This window comes from Nicotiana attenuata, chromosome 8 (assembly GCF_001879085.1).
Source record: "Nicotiana attenuata strain UT chromosome 8, NIATTr2, whole genome shotgun sequence".
NCBI classification, from domain to species: domain Eukaryota; kingdom Viridiplantae; phylum Streptophyta; class Magnoliopsida; order Solanales; family Solanaceae; genus Nicotiana; species Nicotiana attenuata.
This window is the reverse complement of record NC_031996.1, coordinates 40631964-40640676: the sequence shown is the minus strand read 5'-3', so window position 1 is coordinate 40640676 and position 8713 is coordinate 40631964. Positions and strand designations below refer to the sequence as shown.

At 36.9% G+C, this 8713-nt stretch overlaps 1 long non-coding RNA gene across 1 annotated transcript; it reads left to right on the top strand.

Moving 5' to 3' along the window:
- LOC109231317 lies at positions 3978–5155 on the top strand. The gene is made up of 2 exons (XR_002068791.1): positions 3978–4127; positions 4695–5155. It is a non-coding gene; the product is annotated as an uncharacterized LOC109231317 (long non-coding RNA).

Below are 8713 nucleotides of genomic sequence, written 5' to 3'. Positions count from 1 at the left end.
AAATGATAACTTAGGTTTTACCTCAGTAGCTATGTCTCTTAAGTTGTCAATCACGTAATCTCTAATCACATTTGAAGTTGCTTGCCTTTGATCTGATTTTCGAATATCAACTGAGCACTCATGTGTTCTCTGAAATTTAACTATTTTAAAAAGTGTTGATTCCTTAATTCTTGAACCTCGAACAGTCCAAGTACACTTTTCATCAGTACATACCAAAGAGTATCTCGTGTTACTTGACCTGTTAACATAGAACTCAAAATGCTCCTTTATAGCTGCTAAGCAAAAACATCTAATCATGGCATTTTTATCTTGAAAAACAGAACCAAGTTTTACATCATCCAGTGATGCATTTTCCTTCAATATTATTGATGGAGATTCTTTTGCCTTTCCTTTTCCTTTCCTTTTTCTTCCTTTAATACTTTGTAGTGATTCAATGTGCTGATCTTCCACAGGAATTACAATTTCTTTTTCCATTGTAATATCATAAATTGGATTCTCCTGCTCTTCTTCAACTTGAGATATCAGCAACACTTGCTCTTCCGGACCATATGTGTTTCTGTGCAATAACTGTTGATTATCAATTTCCATTATTGCATTACCTTCTAGTTGTTGATCTGGTTTTTCTGATATTTCAACAACAAATTTCGAATCTTTATAGTATGGATCATTTTTTAAAAGAATCATACACATAATAAGATCTTCATCTTTTGTCACTTCTATTCCCTTAGAAGTACCTAGGTTGATATTAAGCCATACATTTGCTTGAAACTTTTTGTTGTCAAGCTCTATAACTTCAAAAAAATTTCTAAGGAATTCTTCAAATGAAGTCCCATCATTTATCAGGAGGAGCTTCGTTTTATGATCCAAGTACTTGTAATCTGCTGTCCATTTGCCATCGAACGTAATAATCAAGAAATTTGTATGCATCCTGTATTTAATGAACCCAAATAATTAGATATCTAGAAATTATACTGTTTAAAAATATAATATTCATCAGTTTAACATACTGGAGAATAAGCTTACACACAGGTGATGTCCCGTAAAATATACTGGATTAAAACAAAACTCAATTATATTCTAGTCTTAGAACTTATCCAGTATAACATACTGGAGAATAAGCTTACACACAGGCGATGTCCCGTAAAATATACAGGATTAAAACAAAACTCAATTATAATCTAGTCTGAAAACTTATCCAGTATAACATATTGGAGAAAAACATTACACACAGGTGACGTACCGTAAAATATACTGGATTCAAACAAAACTCAATTATATTATAACATAATATCTACATTAACGAAACATACTTCAAGTGAATTATAATGCTTTTTTTATGAGATTTCCAGTATAATAGGCTGGAAAAATCTTCGCTTTAGATATTAATTTAGAAACGTGCAACAAATTATACTGGCGCTATGTTCTACATTGAGAAAATTAGACAATAACACAGATTAAAGCATTAAAAACAAATCAAAAATTCGAAAAATTAAATTTTTTTACTGATACTTTGAATTTTATGGTTTGAATTCTTGATCGTAGAAGAAATTTAAATAATTAGACAAATTTTAGATAGAACTTACTTCGATTTGCAGATTGACGACGGAAATTTTGCTAAAACTTCGATTTGCAGATTGACGCAGAACGATTTTGCTTACACTTTGATTTGCAAATTAACGCCGGAAGATTTTGCGAATACCTCGATTAACGCCGAAATATTTTGCTAATATTTCGATTTACAGATTGAAGGCGAAAATTTTCCTAATAACTCGATTTGAAAATTAATGCCGGAAGATTTTGTTAAGTTTTGTTAAAAGAAAAATTTAAGGTGAAGTCGCGTAAATTAATAAAAAAAGCAGGGGTATTTTAGTCAACAAAATGTTACCGCACTAAATTAGTGGCTAAATTTCGTTGACCGGTGATTATGTGGCTACATTTGATTGACCAGGCGAAAAACTGGCCATTTTTGGATTTTTCGCTACAAAACCCGGTAAATGAGAAATGTTGAAAAATGTAACTGATCACGCCCAACTATGCCTTATAAAAAGGACAATGCGGTCGTTGCAAATATAATCCGGTTTACAAGTCCGGAGTCGAATCCCACAGAGAAATAAGATTTAGCTACAGCTGTTCACTATCACCAAGAAGACAAGCTTGAACAATTCCTAACTTATAGATATTAAGATTCTTCTGTTTAACTAATTAACTAACAAATTATAAATTAACAACTAACGATACTGAGGGTTATAGAAAAGATTAAGGAGGTCTAGAGTTATGATTTCCCCTATTGTCGGAATCCTTCCCGCTATGTCTTCTATAATTTCGCCCAAGTATTCTCTACCGATCATGAGCACTCTTATTACCGTAAATCTCTCCCGAGTAATTACGACAATTTACTAGACGCACTCTCCCGAGCTACGCTAGCTGGCTTTTAATACAGCTCACTTCAGATCGCACCCAAGGCTTCGTCATCCCTAATCCCACCTTTAAACCCTCGGTTATTGATCCCTTATATACTCTGGGAGTGGTGTTGTTCAACAATTACCTAAATATGCACTCTCTCCCGAGTTATGCATACTAAATAGGCACAGCTAATTGAGAGCTCTTCAACCAACCACAATACAAACGTAGTTGAACAAATAGAGAAAAGCTATGGCTCAATTATATAAAAACATAACAAGAATTTATCCTACAAAAGGTTCTATCAAAACTCTAGATAACAAATTAGCTATTCATAATAGTATGTAAAACTACAATACTAAAAGTCATAACGAACAATGAAAAAAATAGGAAGAGGAAGGAAAAAACTCGTAGAAGAATTCTCCGCCTTGCTCCCAATGTGTTCTTGCCTCCAAGGGTGTTGTCTAACCCTAAAGTAGTGTCTCTCCGCCTCCTTAGGTCTAATTTGTGTCCAAAATATGTCCCCTTCTTGTTCTTGGCCGGCCTCCTTTGTTTAATATAGGGTTTAGGACTTAAAATCACATGTTTTGCACTTTAGTCCCTGAAATTTTCGCTTCCTGCAGCGGTTTTGCCGCGGTTTTGCCGCGGTCGCGGTGGAACCGCGGCCAAACATGCCCTCTGATTCTTCAGTTGTCCGCGAGTACACTCTGCCGCGGTTCTGCCGCGGTTGCGGCAAAACCGCGGGTTTTCACCCTGTTCCGTTTGGAATTTGGAAAAACGTAAAACATGAAAGTTGTAGCCCTTTGAGTTAGCTTTCCAACCATATATTGTGGATCCCAAATGGAGTTCTGAGCGAAAAGTTATGTCTATTTTACTAGACAGTGCGCAATATGCCTCCTCAAGTCTTCGTTCGTACTTAATTATCAAATTTGACCTCCGAACACGATCCCGGCTTAATTCCTTGAGCTTTTACTCAGACTTCAAAGCTTTAAATCACTTAAATTCATTCCATAACATATATATAGCTCGGAATCACACCTACAAGGCATAAAACACACAATTAGTACAAAACACTAGCGATTAAAGTGCAAACTCAATTAAAGTGCAGTAAATTCGAGTGTAATAAGCGACTAAAATATGCAATTATAGCCTATCATCAGTAACAAAATGCTATTAATTGAGAAAGGAAAAGAGAGTTACTTAGCAGTTTTTCGTTTTCAAGAAAGGAAGCGAATTGAGTAGAAATTTATGGTATTGAGAAAATGTTCAAACTAGCGAATTTGAGGTGCACATTGGCTTGGATATCATGGTTATAATTTTTCTTTTTTTTTTTTTTTACTATATGATCGTATAGGAGGGGAGTATTGGAGCAACGGTTAAATTATTTTTGTGTGATCTATAGATCACGGGTTTAAGTTGTACAATCAGCCACGAATACTTGTATCAGGATAGGTTGTCTACATCATACCGTCTTGGGGTGCGGCTCTTCCCTAAATCCTACATAAATAATAGGATATTTTGTGTACCAAGCTGCGTTTTAACGTACAGACGTATGGAGTTGCTAGGTATATCTTAAGCGTAACGTTTACATTGACCAGATTTTTCTCATCCCTATCCTGAGTCTCGGAACTTCAAAAGAACTTTAAGAAAAGAAGGAAAAAGCGAAGAAAAATTTGTGGCAAATTACGGACGAGGAAACTCAGTCAACCTGTCAAGTTTCAAAGCTGGTGAGCTGTTCTCTCTCTCTCTCTTTTTCTTTCTCCCAACTCCCAAGGACAATTTTGTGGGGTTAAATAATCCAGTTCCCTCGTCCACGCTAACCTATACCTTTGAATATTAATCTTGTCAGTTCAGCTCTCTCTATTTCATTTATTATTAACTGTTCGTAAGAGACAAATATGGTGACTGGAGTGGCATGCTATTTAAAGTAACAACAGTGGTAATAATGGTAACGAAGCAACAAATTTATAGTTTGTTTAGATTTATTTAGTTCTTCAATCCCAAACTACCCGTTTTCAACTGTTTGAAAATGTGAATTTGGATTGAGTTTTTCTTTTCTTTTCTTTTTCTTTTTGGTTAAAAGGATAATTTATATAGATAAAACTAAGCTATTACAAACGCTCTATTATGAGCCAGCATTACAGGATTAGAAGTACTAGTAGTATTAGCGTCTTCTACTTTTATTGCGCCTAAGTTTCCAAGACGTGCCAAGTTATTATACATAGATACGGATACTATTTTTTTGGAGGTGACCCCTTCTTTATCAGCTTGTAAACTTGACCATACTGGGGCAGGCGGTTGCAGGAATAATGATAGTTGATTATGTATGGCTTGCTTGGAACCTTCTTTGGCCAAAAAGTGGGCGACACTGTTTGTCTCACGAAAGTTATGACGGACCACTGGATTCCCCAACCTCTTCAACAGGCACTTGCAAGAATCAATTAGTGTTTGGTAACTAGGACTTTGTTGCTCTAGTAGTTGTATGACCTCAGTGGAATCTGTTTCGATTTCAATGGGCCTGTGATGGTAGTCTGCTGCTATTTGCAGTCCTTGATGTAAAGCTAATAACTCCATATGTGTGTGATTAATAGCATAGGAATACTTCTAGTAGCCTGCTACCCAATCTCTATTTGAATTTCTAATCACTCCACCAATTCCACCACTGTTTGTATTAGTGCTGAAAGCATCATCCGTATTTAGCTTGAAATAGCCAACAATGGGGTGAGACCAATTCACATGGATTGTCTTTTTTTTTTCTGTGTTCTTTCTTCTAGGGGATGTGGTGTGTTTAAATTATAAAGCCCTTAGATGGGGATATTGATGGGAGTGTTTGCAGCGTGTTTTCAAAGGAGTTGTGATTGCGATTTAATCAAATATGCCACAGTGCAAAAGGAAGAAAGTCGAGCCATTGAAGGTGTGTATTCTGTAAAGAAACATTCAATTCTTTTAGGAGTTGTAGCCAATGTAGTTGTTGGTAAGGGAGGCTTTGGATATTTAGACCTATGTCTAGCCAGAATTTCATTGCAATTGGGCACTCGAAGAAGATGTGGTGTATGTTTTCTTGCGTATTGTTACAGATAGAGCAAGTACGTTCTATGTTTAAACCTATATGACGGAGGTATGCTTTGGTTGGCAGTCTATTATGGGAACATAACCAGAGGAAGAATTTAATTTTTTCTAGAGTATGTATCGACCAACCATTTGAAGTTGTAGGGAATTAGAGGTCTAGCATGTATTAGGGAGTATACAGATTTGGTTGTGTACATACCATTGCCATTTAGTGCCCAACAGGGTGTGTCTTTATACCCAAGAGTAGCAGGGATACTAGTGGCTAAGGCTTTGAGGATGGTTTCTTGAGGAGACTGGACAGATAATTTTGTCCAGTCCCAGCCATTGTCTTTCCATATGTGAATGAGTTTGAGTCCATCCTTGTTATAGATTAGGGGTCCATGGACAATTGTTCTTAGTGGAGGTGAATGAGGAATCCATCTTGAATTCCATAGGTCAATCGAGGAGTTTGTCCTAGGGATCCAGGCAATTCCCTTAGAACAATAAGTACCTCCTTTTAAAATATTTTTCCAGATGAAGGAGTGGGAGGTTTTGTTCTTGTTTGAAGTGTATTTGTTGATTAAGGTTTTTGCCCAAAGAGTATTGGGTTGTAGGAAGAGACGCTAAGAGAGGTTTGTTAGGAGGGAAATATTTTTGTCATGGGCTTTGCATAGCCCCAGGCCACCTTGGCTCTTTGGTACGGTGACCACCTCCCAACTAATATAATGGATTTTTTTTTTCGGTAGCGAACTCCAAATGAAGTCCCTTTGAATTTTGTCAATAGTGTAACAAATGGCTTTTGGAAGCAGAAAGTATTGCATGGCATATGCTGGGATTGCATTTAGAGTAGTCTTAGCAAGTGTGACTCTCCCAGCCGGTGCAGGGAAATTTATTTTCCAACTAGATAGTTTGTTTTTCATATTATCAATGTTGAATTGGAAGTCAGGGGCCTTAGGGTTGGTATTAAGGATGGGGAAGCCTAGGTATTTACCAAAGTTAACAGTTGCTTTAATATTAAGGAGTTGGAGAACAAGTTGCTTGGTATCCTCATGGCATTAAGGAGAGAAGATAGCTTTGGATTTGGCAGGGTTTACTCTTTGCCTCGAAAGATGACAAAAATACCTTAGGCTATGGTGAATGGAGAGAATCAATTTTTGATTAGCATTACATATAAAGGTTAAATTATCCTCAAAGAATAGATGGGATAGTTGGGGTCCCTTCTTACTAAGGGTGATGGGATCCCATCTTTGAAGGTCTACTTGATGATTTATATATGTAGAGCGCAGCTTCATACACAGGATAAAAATATATGGTGACATTGGGTCTCTTTGACGGATACCCCGTGATGGGAAAAAATAGCTTGTTCTTGTCCCATTAACTAAGATAGCAATATTGATGCTGCTGATACAATTCATAATGAGGGTGGTGATTTTTGGGGGAAATTTGAAAAAGCGTAGGATACGGTAGACAAAGGACCATTCTATGCGATCAAAGGCTTTTTCTAGGTCTACTTTTAACATTAGTTTGCCCTTAGTCTCTTTTGAACGCTTAATATGTCTTAGAATTTCCTGAACTAGGATAGCATTGTCACTTGCTCTCCTGCCTTTAAGGAATCTAGATTGGTAGGGTCCAATAAGGTCAAACGGGAAAGGTTTTATACGATTAACAATGATTTTTGTAACAACTTTATAGATAGTGTTGCATAGGCCTATGGGTCGATTTTTTTTAAATTTTTGGTATTTTTGATTTAGGAATTAAGAAAAGGAGTATGTTATTAAGGTTTTAGGGAGACTCTCCTACTATAGACCAATGCTTTTGGTAAAAGAATGGGTGTAGGCCATCTGGGCCTGGTGCTTTAAAGGGTTTAAAAGAAAATAGTGCTTGAATAACTTCCTGGTCGCGAAGGGGGTTGTCTAATGGTGATAGATCTATTTTATGGTAGCTAGTATTAAGGATATTACTTCAGTTGGTGCTACTGTGCTCTGTTGTGAAAATTGTTTGGAAGTACTGGAGTGTGTGTTGAGTTAAGAAGTTGTGGTGCGTGATCCAGTTCCCTTCTTCGTCTTTAAAGAAAGAGATCCTATTATTTCTTCTTCTATTAATAACAGAAAGGTGGAAAAAATTTTGTGTTAGCGTCTCCTTCGTTGAGCCAATTAATTCTTGATCTAATTTTCCAGAAGTCTTCCTCCATTTTTAAAATATTATTATAGTTCTTAATGAGCTCCTTCTCAAGATTTTGGAGGAAGAGGCTAGTAGGGTATGAATGAGAATTTTGTATGCCTTCTAATCGTGCTAAAATCCTTCTTTTCTTGTGGAAGATGTTACCAAAAGTAGCCTTACTCCAAGTAGTTATGTTATGTTGGAAAAGGCTAGTGGCTTGAGTGAGCTCATTTTGATGCCAGCTTTGGTGTACAATATTACGAAATTCAGGGCGTGAACGCCAAAATATTTTGAGTTTAAAGGACTTATTAGCAGGTCTAGAGATGACATTACTAATATTTATTAGTAGAGGGTTATGGTCGGAGTGAGTTTTAGGGAGATGAGTAATTGTGGCATCCGGATAATGTTGGAGCCATTTCTCGTTAGCTAAGCACCTATCAAGTCGTTCAAGAATTAACCCTCTATGCCTTCTACGATGGTTAGACCAGGTATACCGGCACCCCTTGAAACCTAGGTCTATTAAATTATAATTAATAATGCATGTCCAAAAATTAAAGGATCTACCACGACTCATCGGTCTCCCACCCCATTTTTCATCCTGGTTATGAATATCATTAAAATCTCTTGCAACTAACCAAGGACCAGTGTGTGATTGTGACATAGATTCTAGGCTATCCCATAGTAGTCTATGATTACTTATTTTTTTACTAGCATAAATAACACTAAATAGCCAAGAAATATGACTAGGGCATACCTGTATCATGGCATGTAATTCTTAATCAGCTTGCCTAATACGAGTGACTGTGACCATGTTTGTAAGCCACATTAGAACGATCCACCTGCTCTACCTTGGGCAGGTACCTCTAGGAAATCATCAAAATGGAATTCATCTCTGAGTCCCACGTGATTTTCCATCCTTGTTTCAAGCAAGGCCATCATGCATGGCCTGTGAGTGGTAACTAAATCATGGAAATTTCTCTTGAAGGCATCATTATTAGCCCCCCTAATGTTCCAAACTACAAAACTAGCGGGCCTATTCATGGGGATATTCTGGTTGGGAGGGTGTAGAGTCACTTGACTCTCTTTGACAGGAAGTTGACTTCCC